Below are 13,535 nucleotides of genomic sequence, written 5' to 3'. Positions count from 1 at the left end.
GCGTTTTTCTGGGCTCCTATGCCTCCTAGGGCAAAAAGGGTCTGGATTTTGGAGCCCACCGTTTTACTTCCATATCTTTGGAAATATACTAGTCACCCGTCGAAGCGCATCAGTTCGATTCTTCGGCGCCTGCGCATTAGTCCGATTCCACTCCGCCTGCGCAACAGTCCGAAGCCTCTGCGCGTGCGCATCAGTCCAATTCTTCTGCGCATGCGCGTCAGTCCCATTCTTCGGCGCATGCGCCAGACTCCCCTCCGCCTGCGTATCAACCCGATGCCTCTGCGCATGCGCGTCAGTCCGATCCTGCTGCTCCTACGCATTAGGCCGATTCTTCTGCGCATGCGCATCAGTCCGACTCCCCTTAACCGGCGCATCCGTCCGATGCTTCTGCGTCTGCGCATCATTTCGATTTTTCGGCGCCTGCGCATTAGTCCGATGCCTCTGCGCGTGCTCGTCGGTTCGATATCTCCGCACCTGCGCATCAGTTCGATTGCTCTCCGCCTGCACATCAGTCCAACTCCTATGGCTCCTAGAGCAAAAAAGGCCCGGATTTGGGATCACACCGTTTTCCGTCGATATCTTTGGAACTATAATATCTAGGGTAATTTGTTCGGCGCTATTGGATTCGTGAGACGATTTCCGATTTTTCTAGGGGTCCGGGAATTTTCTAAAGTTGATTTTTTCGCTGTTCGCGTTTTTCTCGGCTCCTGGGCCTCCTAGAGCAAAACGGGCCCTGATTTGAGATCACACCGTTTTTAGCCCATATCTTTGGAAATATCATAGCTAGAACACTTTGGCTACCGCCATTGGATTCGTGAGACGATTTCCGATTTTTCTAGGGGTCCGGGACTTTTCTAAAGTCGATTTTTTCGTTTTTCGCGTTTTTCTCGGCTCCTGGGCCTCCTAGAGCAAAACGGGCCCGGATTTGGGATCACACCGTTTTTCGTCCATATCTTTGGAAATATCATAGCTAGGACAATTTGGCTGGCCCCATTGGATTCCTGAGACGATTTCCGATTTTTCTAGGGGTCCGGGAATTTTCTAAAGTCGATTTTTTCGATTTTCGCGTTTTTCTCGGCTCCTGGGCCTCCTAGAGCAAAACGGGCCCGGATTTGGGATCACACGGTTTTTCGTCCCTATCTTTGGAAATATCACAGCTAGGACAATTTGGCTGGCGCCATTGGATTCGCAATACGATTTCCGATTTTTCTAGGGGTCCGGGAATGTTCTAAAGTCGAGTTTTTCGTTTTTCGCGTTGTTCTCGGCTCCTGGGCCTCCTAGAGCCAAACGGGCGCGGATTTGGGATCACACCGTTCTTCGCCCATATCTTTGGAAATATCATAGCGAGGGCAATTTGGCTGGCGCCATTGGATTCGTGAGACGATTTTCGATTTTTCTAGGGGTCCGCGAATTGTCCACAGTCGTTTTTTTCGTTTTTCGCATTTGTCTCGGCTCCTGGCCCTCCTAGAGCAAAACGGGCCCGGATTTGGAAACACACCGTTTTTCGTCCATTTCTCTGGAACTATAATATCTAGGGTAATTTGTTCGGCGCCATTGGATTCGTGAGACGATTTCCGATTTTTCTAGGGGTCCGGGAATTTTCTAAAGTCGATTTTTTCGTTTTTCGCGTTTTTCTCGGCTCCTGGGCCTCCTAGAGCAAAACGGGCCCGGATTTGGGATCACACGGTTTTTCGTCCCTATCTTTGGAAATATCACAGCTAGGACAATTTGGCTGGCGCCATTGGATTCCTGAGACGATTTCCGATTTTTCTAGGGGTCCCCGAATTTTCTAAAGTCGATTTTTTTCGATTTTCGCGTTTTTCTCGGCTCCTGGGCCTCCTAGAGCAAAACGGGCCCGGATTTGGGATCACACGGTTTTTCGTCCCTATCTTTGGAAATATCACAGCTAGGACAATTTGGCTGGCGCCATTGGATTCGCAATACGATTTCCGATTTTTCTAGGGGTCCGGGAATGTTCTAAAGTCGAGTTTTTCGTTTTTCGCGTTGTTCTCGGCTCCTGGGCCTCCTAGAGCCAAACGGGCGCGGATTTGGCATCACACCGTTCTTCGCCCATATCTTTGGAAATATCATAGCTAGGGCAATTTGGCTGGCGCCATTGGATTCGTGAGACGATTTTCGATTTTTCTAGGGGTCCGCGAATTGTCCACAGTCGTTTTTTTCGTTTTTCGCATTTGTCTCGGCTCCTGGCCCTCCTAGAGCAAAACGGGCCCGGATTTGGGATCACACCGTTTTTGGTCCATTTCTCTGGAACTATAATATCTAGGGTAATTTGTTCGGCGCCATTGGATTCGTGAGACCATTTCCGATTTTTCTAGGGGTCCGGGACTTTTCTAAAGTCGATTTTTTCGTTTTTCGCGTTTTTCTCGGCTCCTGGGCCTCCTAGAGCAAAATGGGCCCGGATTTGCGATCACACCGTTTTTCGTCCATATTTTTGGAAATGTCATAGCTAGGACAATTTGGCTGGCGCCCTTGGATTCGTGAGAGAAGTTCCGATTTTTCTAGGGGTCCGGGAATTTTCTAAAGTCGATTTTTTCGTTTTTCGCGTTTTTCTGGGCTCCTATGCCTCCTACGGCAAAAAGGGTCTGGATTTTGAAGCCCCCCGTTTTACTTCCATATCTTTGGAAATATACTAGTCACCCGTCGAAGCGCATCAGTTCGATTCTTCGGCGCCTGCGCATTAGTCCGATTCCACTCCGCCTGCCCATCAGTCCGAAGCCTCTCCGCGTGCTCGTCGGTTCGATTTCTCCGCACCTGCGCATCAGTCCGATTGCTCTCCGCCTGCGCATCAGTTCGACTCCTATGGCTCCTGCGCATCATTCTTCGGCGCATGCGCCAGACTCCCCTCCGCCTGCGTATCAGTCCGATTCTTCTGCGCATGCGCGTCAGTCCGATCCTGCTGCTCCTGCGCATTAGTCCGATTCTTCTGCGCATGCGCATCAGTTCGACTCCCCTGCTGCTGCGCATCAGTCCGATGCCTTTGCGCGTGCGCATCAGTCCGATTTCTCCGCACCTGCGGGTCAGTCCGATCCTCCTGCTCCTGCGCATCAGTCCGATTCTTCTGCGCATGCGCATCAGTCCGACTCCCCTTCGCCGGCGCATCCGTCCGATGCTTCTGCGTCTGCGCATCAGTTCGATTTTTCGGCGTCTGCGCATTAGTCCGGTTCCACTCCGGCTGCGCATCAGTCCGATGCCTCTGCGCGTGCTCGTCGGTTCGATTTCTCCGCACCTGCGCATCAGTCCGATTGCTCTCCGCCTGCGCATCAGTCCGACTCCTATGGCTCCTGCGCATCAGTCCGGTTCTTCTGCACATGCGCATCAGTGCGACTCCCCTGCGCCTGAGCGTCAGTCCGAGCCTCCTGCTCCTGCGCATCAGTCCGAATCATCTGCGCCTGCGCATCAGTCGGATTTTTCTGCGCATGCGCGTCAGTCCGATCCTGCTGCTCCTGCGCATTAGTCCGATTCTTCTGCGCATGCGCATCAGTTCGACTCCCCTGCGGCTGCGCATCAGTCCGATGCCTTTGCGCGTGCGCATCAGTCCGATTTCTCCGCACCTGCGGGTCAGTCCGATCCTCCTGCTCCAGCGCATCAGTCCGATTCTTCTGCGCATGCGCATCAGTCCGAGTCCCCTTCGCCGGCGCATCCGTCCGATGCTTCTGCGTCTGCGCATCAGTTCGATTTTTCGGCGCCTGCGCATTAGTTCGATTCCCCTCCGCCTGCGCATCAGTCCGATGCCTCTGCGCGTGCTCGTCGGTTCGATTTCTCCGCACCTGCGCATCAGTCCGATTGCTCTCCGCCTGCGCATCAGTTCGACTCCTATGGCTCCTGCGCATCATTCTTCGGCGCATGCGCCAGACTCCCCTCCGCCTGCGTATCAGTCCGATTCTTCTGCGCATGCGCATCAGTCCGACGCCCCTTCGCCGGCGCATCCGTCCGATGCTTCTGCGTCTGCGCATCAGTTCGATTTTTCGGCGCCTGCGCATTAGTCCGATGCCTCTGCGCGTGCTCGTCGGTTCGATTTCTCCCCACCTGCGCATCAGTCCGATTGCTCTCCGCCTGCGCATCAGTCCAACTCCTATGGCTCCTAGAGCAAAAAAGGCCCGGATTTGGCATCACACCGTTTTTCGCCCATATCTTTGGAAATATCATAGCTAGAACACTTTGGCCAGCGCCATTGGATTCGTGAGACCATTTCCGATTTTTCTAGGGGTCCGGGACTTTTCTAAAGTCGATTTTTTCGTTTTTTGCGTTTTTCTCTGCTCCTGGCCCTCCTAGAGCAAAACGGGGCCGGATTTGGGATCACACCGTTTTTCGCCCATATCTTTGGAAATATCATAGCTAGAACCTTTTGGCTACCGCCATTGGACTCGTGAGACGATTTCCGATTTTTCTAGGGGTCCGGGACTTTTCTAAAGTCGATTTTTTCGTTTTTTGCGTTTTTCTCTGCTCCTGGCCCTCCTAGAGCAAAACGGGGCCGGATTTGGGATCACACCGTTTTTCGCCCATATCTTTGGAAATATCATAGCGAGAACCATTTGGCTGGCCATTGGATTCGTGAGACGATTTCCGATCTTTCTAGGGGTCCGGGAATTTTCTTGTGGTGACTATGTCGCCACTACACCCTGGCATTCCCCAATCCTGTCTAGACTTCCTAGACAGGACTCATAAAAACACTTAGCCTGAATTACCTACCCGACCGTCGCCATCCCTGCAATATAAATCCGGGGAACTCCCCAGAACTGTCCCAGGAAAAACCCAACCTTCCTGTGCACTTGGCCGGCATCACGACGTCACGTGTCGAGAATACGATGCCGAGCCAATCACAGCCGAGATCCCGGGCATCCCCTCTCCTGTTTCCCAACATGCGCACGCCCACACTTTTCCGCACACTTTTCCTCACTACACAGTCGCTCCTCTACCTACCTCGGATACAGTCGTTCCTCTACCTTCCTCGGACACACTACTCCCCGATCTACCTGGACACATCAGACAACACATCATACGAAGACCATCGAGAGGACAAGCCACGCTTAAGGCCAACTCTCGCCCTTGTACAACAGTGGTTTTAAAAATAAACGTTTGTTCATATCCCGACCCGGCGTTATCCTTCACCTGCTCAACCCCACATTCTAACGTCGATTTTTTCGCTTTTCGCGTTTTTCTCGGCTCCTGGGCCTCCTAGAGCAAAATGGGCCCGGATTTGGGATCACACCGTTTTTTGTCCATATCTTTGGAAATATCATAGCTAGGACAATTTGGCTGCCGCCATTGGATTCGTGAGACGATTTCCGATTTTTCTAGGGGTCCGCGAATTGTCCACTGTCAATTTTTTCGTTTTTCGCATTTTTCTCGGCTCCTGGCCCTCCTAGAGCAAAACGGGGCCGGATTTGGGATCACACCGTTTTTCGCCCATATCTTTGGAAATATCATAGCGAGAACCATTTGGCTGGCCATTGGATTCGTGAGACGATTTCCGATTTTTCTAGAGGTCCGGGAATTTTCTAAAGTCGATTTTTTCGTTTTTCGCGTTTTTCTGGGCTCCTATGCCTCCTAGGGCAAAAAGGGTCTGGATTTTGGAGCCCACCGTTTTACTTCCATATCTTTGGAAATATACTAGTCACGCGTCGAAGCGCATCAGTTCGATTCTTCGGCGCCTGCGCATTAGTCCGATTCCACTCCGCCTGCGCAACAGTCCGAAGCCTCTGCGCGTGCGCATCAGTCCAATTCTTCTGCGCATGCGCGTCAGTCCCATTCTTCGGCGCATGCGCCAGACTCCCCTCCGCCTGCGTATCAACCCGATGCCTCTGCGCATGCGCGTCAGTCCGATCCTGCTGCTCCTGCGCATCAGTCCGATCCTCCTGCTCCTGCGCATCAGTCCGATTGCTCTCCGCCTGCACATCAGTCCAACTCCTATGGCTCCTAGAGCAAAAAAGGCCCGGATTTGGGATCACACCGTTTTCCGTCGATATCTTTGGAACTATAATATCTAGGGTAATTTGTTCGGCGCTATTGGATTCGTGAGACGATTTCCGATTTTTCTAGGGGTCCGGGAATTTTCTAAAGTCGATTTTTTCGCTGTTCGCGTTTTTCTCGGCTCCTGGGCCTCCTAGAGCCAAACGGGTGCGGATTTGGGATCACACCGTTCTTCGCCCATATCTTTGGAAATATCATAGCGAGGGCAATTTGGCTGGCGCCATTGGATTCGTGAGACGATTTTCGATTTTTCTAGGGGTCCGCGAATTGTCCACAGTCGTTTTTTTCGTTTTTCGCATTTGTCTCGGCTCCTGGCCCTCCTAGAGCAAAACGGGCCCGGATTTGGGATCACACCGTTTTTCGTCCATTTCTCTGGAACTATAATATCTAGGGTAATTTGTTCGGCGCCATTGGATTCGTGAGACGATTTCCGATTTTTCTAGGGGTCCGGGAATTTTCTAAAGTCGATTTTTTCGTATTTCGCGTTTTTCTCGGCTCCTGGGCCTCCTAGAGCAAAATGGGCCCGGATTTGGGATCACACCGTTTTTTGTCCATATCTTTGGAAATATCATAGCTAGGACAATTTGGCTGGCGCCATTGGATTCGTGAGACGATTTCCGATTTTTCTAGGGGTCCGCGAATTGTCCACAGTCGATTTTTTCGTTTTTCGCGTTGTTCTCGGCTCCTGGGCCTCCTAGAGCAAAGCGGGCCCGGATTTGGGATCATACCGTTTTTCGTCCATATCTTTGGAAATATCATAGCTAGGACAATTTGGCTGCCGCCATTGGATTCGTGAGACGATTTCCGATTTTTCTAGGGGTCCGGGAATGTTCTAAAGTCGAGTTTTTCGTTTTTCGCGTTGTTCTCGGCTCCTGGGCCTCCTAGAGCCAAACGGGCCCGGATTTGGGATCACACCGTTCTTCGCTCATATCTTTGGAAATATTATAGCGAGAACCATTTGGCTGGCCATTGGATTCGTGAGACGATTTCCGATTTTTCTAGGGGTCCGGGAATTTTCTAAAGTCGATTTTTTCGTTTTTCGCGTTTTTCTGGGCTCCTATGCCTCCTAGGGCAAAAAGGGTCTGGATTTTGGAGCCCACCGTTTTACTTCCATATCTTTGGAAATATACTAGTCACCCGTCGAAGCGCATCAGTTCGATTCTTCGGCGCCTGCGCATTAGTCCGATTCCACTCCGCCTGCGCAACAGTCCGAAGCCTCTGCGCGTGCGCATCAGTCCAATTCTTCTGCGCATGCGCGTCAGTCCCTTTCTTCGGCGCATGCGCCAGACTCCCCTCCGCCTGCGTATCAACCCGATGCCTCTGCGCATGCGCGTCAGCCCGATCCTGCTGCTCCTGCGCATCAGTCCGATCCTCCTGCTCCTGCGCATCAGTCCGATTCTTCTGCGCATGCGCATCAGTCCGACTCCCCTTCGCCGGCGTATCCGTCCGATGCTTCTGCGTCTGCGCATCAGTTCGATTTTTCGGCGCCTGCGCATTAGTCCGATTCCACTCCGCCTGCGCATCAGTCCGATGCCTCTGCGCGTGCTCGTCGGTTCGATTTCTCCGCACCTGCGCATCAGTCCGATTGCTCTCCGCCTGCACATCAGTCCAACTCCTATGGCTCCTAGAGCAAAAAAGGCCCGGATTTGGGATCACACCGTTTTCCGTCGATATCTTTGGAACTATAATATCTAGGGTAATTTGTTCGGCGCCATTGGATTCGTGAGACGATTTCCGATTTTTCTAGGGGTCCGGGAATTTTCTAAAGTCGATTTTTTCGTTTTTCGCGTTGTTCTCGGCTCCTGGGCCTCCTAGAGCCAAACGGGCCCGGATTTGGGATCACACCGTTCTTCGCCCATATCTTTGGAAATATCATAGCTAGGGCAATTTGGCTCGCGCCATTGGATTCGTGAGACGATTTTCGATTTTTCTCGGGGTCCGCGAATTGTCCACAGTCGATTTTTTCGTTTTTCGCGTTGTTCTCGGCTCCTGGGCCTCCTAGAGCCAAACGGGCGCGGATTTGGGATCACACCGGTCTTCGCCCATATCTTTGGAAATATCATAGCGAGGGCAATTTGGCTGGCGCCATTGGATTCGTGAGACGATTTTCGATTTTTCTAGGGGTCTGGGAATTTTCTAAAGTCGATTTTTTCGTATTTCGCGTTTTTCTCGGCTCCTGGCCCTCCTAGAGCAAAACGGGGCCGGATTTGGGATCACACCGTTTTTCGTCCATTTCTCTGGAACTACAATATCTAGGGTAATTTGTTCGGCGCCATTGGATTCGTGAGACGATTTCCGATTTTTCTAGGGCTCCGGGACTTTTCTAAAGTCGATTTTTTCGTTTTTCGCGTTTTTCTCGGCTCCTGGGCCTCCGAGAGCAAAATGGGCCCGGATTTGGGATCACACCGTTTTTCGCCCATATCTTTGGAAATATCATAGCGAGAACCATTTGGCTGGCCATTGGATTCGTGAGACGATTTCCGATTTTTCTAGAGGTCCGGGAATTTTCTAAAGTCGATTTTTTCGTTTTTCGCTTTTTTCTCGGCTCCTGGGCCTCCTAGAGCCAAACGGGCCCGGATTTGCGATCACACGGTTTTTCGTCCCTATCTTTGGAAATATCACAGCTAGGACAATTTGGCTGGCGCCATTGGATTCGCAATACGATTTCCGATTTTTCTAGGGGTCCGGGAATTTTCTAAAGTCAATTTTCTCGTTTTTCGCGTTGTTCTCGGCTCCTGGGCCTCCTAGAGCAAAACGGGCCCGGATTTGGGATCGTACCGTTTTTCGTCCATATCTTTGGAAATATCATAGCTAGGACAATTTGGCTGCCGCCATTGGATTCGTGAGAGGATTTCCGATTTTTCTAGGGGTCCGGGAATTGTCCACAGTCGTTTTTTTCGTTTTTCGCATTTGTCTCGGCTCCTGGCCCTCCTAGAGCAAAACGGGCCCGGATTTGGGATCACACCGTTTTTCGTCCATTTCTCTGGAACTATAATATCTAGGGTAATTTGTTCGGCGCCATTGGATTCGTGAGACGATTTCCGATTTTTCTAGGGGTCCGGGAATTTTCTAAAGTCGATTTTTTCGTTTTTCGCGTTTTTCTCGGCTCCTGGGCCTCCTAGAGCAAAACGGGCCCGGATTTGGGATCACACGGTTTTTCGTCCCTATCTTTGGAAATATCACAGCTAGGACAATTTGGCTGGCGCCATTGGATTCGCAATACGATTTCCGATTTTTCTAGGGGTCCGGGAATTTTCTAAAGCCAATTTTCTCGTTTTTCGCGTTGTTCTGGGCTCCTGGGCCTCCTAGAGCAAAACGGGCCCGGATTTGGGATCGTACCGTTTTTCGTCCATATCTTTGGAAATATCATAGCTAGGACAATTTGGCTGCCGCCATTGGATTCGTGAGAGGATTTCCGATTTTTCTAGGGGTCCGGGAATTTTCTAAAGTCGATTTTTTCGTTTTTCGCGTGTTTCTGCGCTCCTATGCCTCCTAGGGCAAAAAGGGTCTGGATTTTGGAGCCCACCGTTTTACTTCCATATCTTTGGAAATATACTAGTCACCCGTGGAAGCGCATCAGTTCGATTCTTCGGCGCCTGCGCATTAGTCCGATTCCACTCCGCCGGCGCATCAGCCCAATGCCTCTGCGCGTGCTCGTCGGTTCGATTTCTCCGCACCTGCGCATCAGTCCGATTGCTCTCCGCCTGCGCATCAGTCCGACTCCTATGGCTCCTGCGCATCAGTCCGGTTCTTCTGCACATGCGCATCAGTGCGACTCCCCTGCGCCTGAGCGTCAGTCCGATCCTCCTGCTCCTGCGCATCAGTCCGAATCCTCTGCGCCTGCGCATCAGTCGGATTCTTCTGCGCATGCCCATCAGTTCGATTGCTCTCCGCCTGCACATCAGTCCAACTCCTATGGCTCCTAGAGCAAAAAAGGCCCGGATTTGGGATCACACCGTTTTCCGTCGATATCTTTGGAACTATAATATCTAGGGTAATTTGTTCGGCGCCATTGGATTCGCGAGACGATTTCCGATTTTTCTAGGGGTCCGGGAATTTTCTAAAGTCGATTTTTTCGTATTTCACGTTTTTCTCGGCTCCTGGGCCTCCTAGAGCAAAGTAGGCCCGGATTTGGGATCACACCGTTTTTTGTCCATATCTTTGGAAATATCATAGCTAGGACAATTTGGCTGCCGCCATTGGATTCGTGAGACGACTTCCGATTTTTCTAGGGGTCCGGGAATTGTCCACAGTCGTTGTTTTCGTTTTTCGCGTTTTTCTCGGCTCCTGGCCCTCCTGGACCAAAACGGGCCCGGATTTGCGATCACACCGTTTTTCGTCCATATCTTTGGAAATATCATAGCTAGGACAATTTGGCTGGCGCCATTGGATTCGCAATACGATTTCCGATTTTTCTAGGGGTCCGGGAATGTTCTAAAGTCGAGTTTTTCGTTTTTCGCGTTGTTCTCGGCTCCTGGGCCTCCTAGAGCCAAACGGGCCCGGATTTGGGATCACACCGTTCTTCGCTCATATCTTTGGAAATATTATAGCGAGAACCATTTGGCTGGCCATTGGATTCGTGAGACGATTTCCGATTTTTCTAGGGGTCCGGGAATCTTCTAAAGTCGATTTTTTCGTTTTTCGCGTTTTTCTGCGCTCCTATGCCTCCTAGGGCAAAAAGGGTCTGGATTTTGGAGCCCACCGTTTTACTTCCATATCTTTGGAAATATACTAGTCACCCGTGGAAGCGCATCAGTTCGATTCTTCGGCGCCTGCGCATTAGTCCGATTCCACTCCGCCTGCGCATCAGCCCAATGCCTCTGCGCGTGCTCGTCGGTTCGATTTCTCCGCACCTGCGCATCAGTCCGATTGCTCTCCGCCTGCGCATCAGTCCGACTCCTATGGCTCCTGCGCATCAGTCCGGTTCTTCTGCACATGCGCATCAGTGCGACTCCCCTGCGCCTGCGCATCAGTCGGATTCTTCTGCGCATGCCCATCAGTTCGATTGCTCTCCGCCTGCACATCAGTCCAACTCCTATGGCTCCTAGAGCAAAAAAGGCCCGGATTTGGGATCACACCGTTTTCCGTCGATATCTTTGGAACTATAATATCTAGGGTAATTTGTTCGGCGCCATTGGATTCGCGAGACGATTTCCGATTTTTCTAGGGGTCCGGGAATTTTCTAAAGTCGATTTTTTCGTATTTCGCGTTTTTCTCGGCTCCTGGGCCTCCTAGAGCAAAATGGGCCCGGATTTGGGATCACACCGTTTTTTGTCCATATCTTTGGAAATATCATAGCTAGGACAATTTGGCTGCCGCCATTGGATTCGTGAGACGATTTCCGATTTTTCTAGGGGTCCGGGAATTTTCTAAAGTCGATTTTTTCGCTGTTCGCGTTTTTCTCGGCTCCTGGGCCTCCTAGAGCAAAACGGGCCCTGATTTGAGATCACACCGTTTTTAGCCCATATCTTTGGAAATATCATAGCTAGAACACTTTGGCTACCGCCATTGGATTCGTGAGACGATTTCCGATTTTTCTAGGGGTCCGGGACTTTTCTAAAGTCGATTTTTTCGTTTTTCGCGTTTTTCTCGGCTCCTGGGCCTCCTAGAGAAAAACGGGCCCGGATTTGGGATCACACCGTTTTTCGTCCATATCTTTGGAAATATCATAGCTAGGACAATTTGGCTGGCGCCATTGGATTCCTGAGACGATTTCCGATTTTTCTAGGGGTCCGGGAATTTTCTAAAGTCGATTTTTTCGATTTTCGCGTTTTTCTCGGCTCCTGGGCCTCCTAGAGCAAAACGGGCCCGGATTTGGGATCACACGGTTTTTCGTCCCTATCTTTGGAAATATCACAGCTAGGACAATTTGGCTGGCGCCATTGGATTCGCAATACGATTTCCGATTTTTCTAGGGGTCCGGGAATGTTCTAAAGTCGAGTTTTTCGTTTTTCGCGTTGTTCTCGGCTCCTGGGCCTCCTAGAGCCAAACGGGCGCGGATTTGGGATCACACCGTTCTTCGCCCATATTTTTGGAAATATCATAGCGAGGGCAATTTGGCTGGCGCCATTGGATTCGTGAGACGATTTTCGATTTTTCTAGGGGTCCGCGAATTGTCCACAGTCGTTTTTTTCGTTTTTCGCATTTGTCTCGGCTCCTGGCCCTCCTAGAGCAAAACGGGCCCGGATTTGGGATCACACCGTTTTTCGTCCATTTCTCTGGAACTATAATATCTAGGGTAATTTGTTCGGCGCCATTGGATTCGTGAGACGATTTCCGATTTTTCTAGGGGTCCGGGAATTTTCTAAAGTCGATTTTTTCGTATTTCGCGTTTTTCTCGGCTCCTGGGCCTCCTAGAGCAAAATGGGCCCGGATTTGGGATCACACCGTTTTTTGTCCATATCTTTGGAAATATCATAGCTAGGACAATTTGGCTGCCGCCATTGGATTCGTGAGACGATTTCCGATTTTTCTAGGGGTCCGGGAATTTTCTAAAGTCGATTTTTTCGTTTTTCGCGTTTTTCTCGGCTCCTGGGCCTCCTAGAGCAAAACGGGCCCGGATTTGGGATCACACGGTTTTTCGTCCCTATCTTTGGAAATATCACAGCTAGGACAATTTGGCTGGCGCCATTGGATTCGCAATACGATTTCCGATTTTTCTAGGGGTCCGGGAATTTTCTAAAGTCGATTTTTTCGTTTTTCGCGTTGTTCTCGGCTCCGGGGTCTCCTAGAGCAAAGCGGGCCCGGATTTGGGATCATACCGTTTTTCGTCCATATCTTTGGAAATATCATAGCTAGGACAATTTGGCTGCCGCCATTGGATTCGTGAGACGATTTCCGATTTTTCTAGGGGTCCGGGAATTGTCCACAGTCGTTGTTTTCGTTTTTCGCGTTTTTCTCGGCTCCTGGCCCTCCTGGACCAAAACGGGCCCGGATTTGGGATCACACGGTTTTTCGTCCATATCTTTGGAAATATCACAGCTAGGACAATTTGGCTGGCGCCATTGGATTCGCAATACGATTTCCGATTTTTCTAGGGGTCCGGGAATTTTCTAAAGTCGATTTTTTCGTTTTTCGCGTTGTTCTCGGCTCCGGGGCCTCCTAGAGCAAAGCGGGCCCGGATTTGGGATCATACCGTTTTTCGTCCATATCTTTGGAAATATCATAGCTAGGACAATTTGGCTGCCGCCATTGGATTCGTGAGACGATTTCCGATTTTTCTAGGGGTCCGGGAATTGTCCACAGTCGTTGTTTTCGTTTTTCGCGTTTTTCTCGGCTCCTGGCCCTCCTGGACCAAAACGGGCCCGGATTTGCGATCACACCGTTTTTCGTCCATATCTTTGGAAATATCATAGCTAGGACAATTAGGCTGGCGCCATTGGATTCGCAATACGATTTCCGATTTTTCTAGGGGTCCGGGAATGTTCTAAAGTCGAGTTTTTCGTTTTTCGCGTTGTTCTCGGCTCCTGGGCCTCCTAGAGCCAAACGGGCCCGGATTTGGGATCACACCGTTCTTCGCTCATATCTTTGGAAATATTATAGCG

This window comes from Diachasmimorpha longicaudata, chromosome 1 (genome assembly GCF_034640455.1).
Source record: "Diachasmimorpha longicaudata isolate KC_UGA_2023 chromosome 1, iyDiaLong2, whole genome shotgun sequence".
NCBI lineage: Eukaryota > Metazoa > Arthropoda > Insecta > Hymenoptera > Braconidae > Diachasmimorpha > Diachasmimorpha longicaudata.
Note: the sequence above shows the minus strand (reverse complement) of the source record.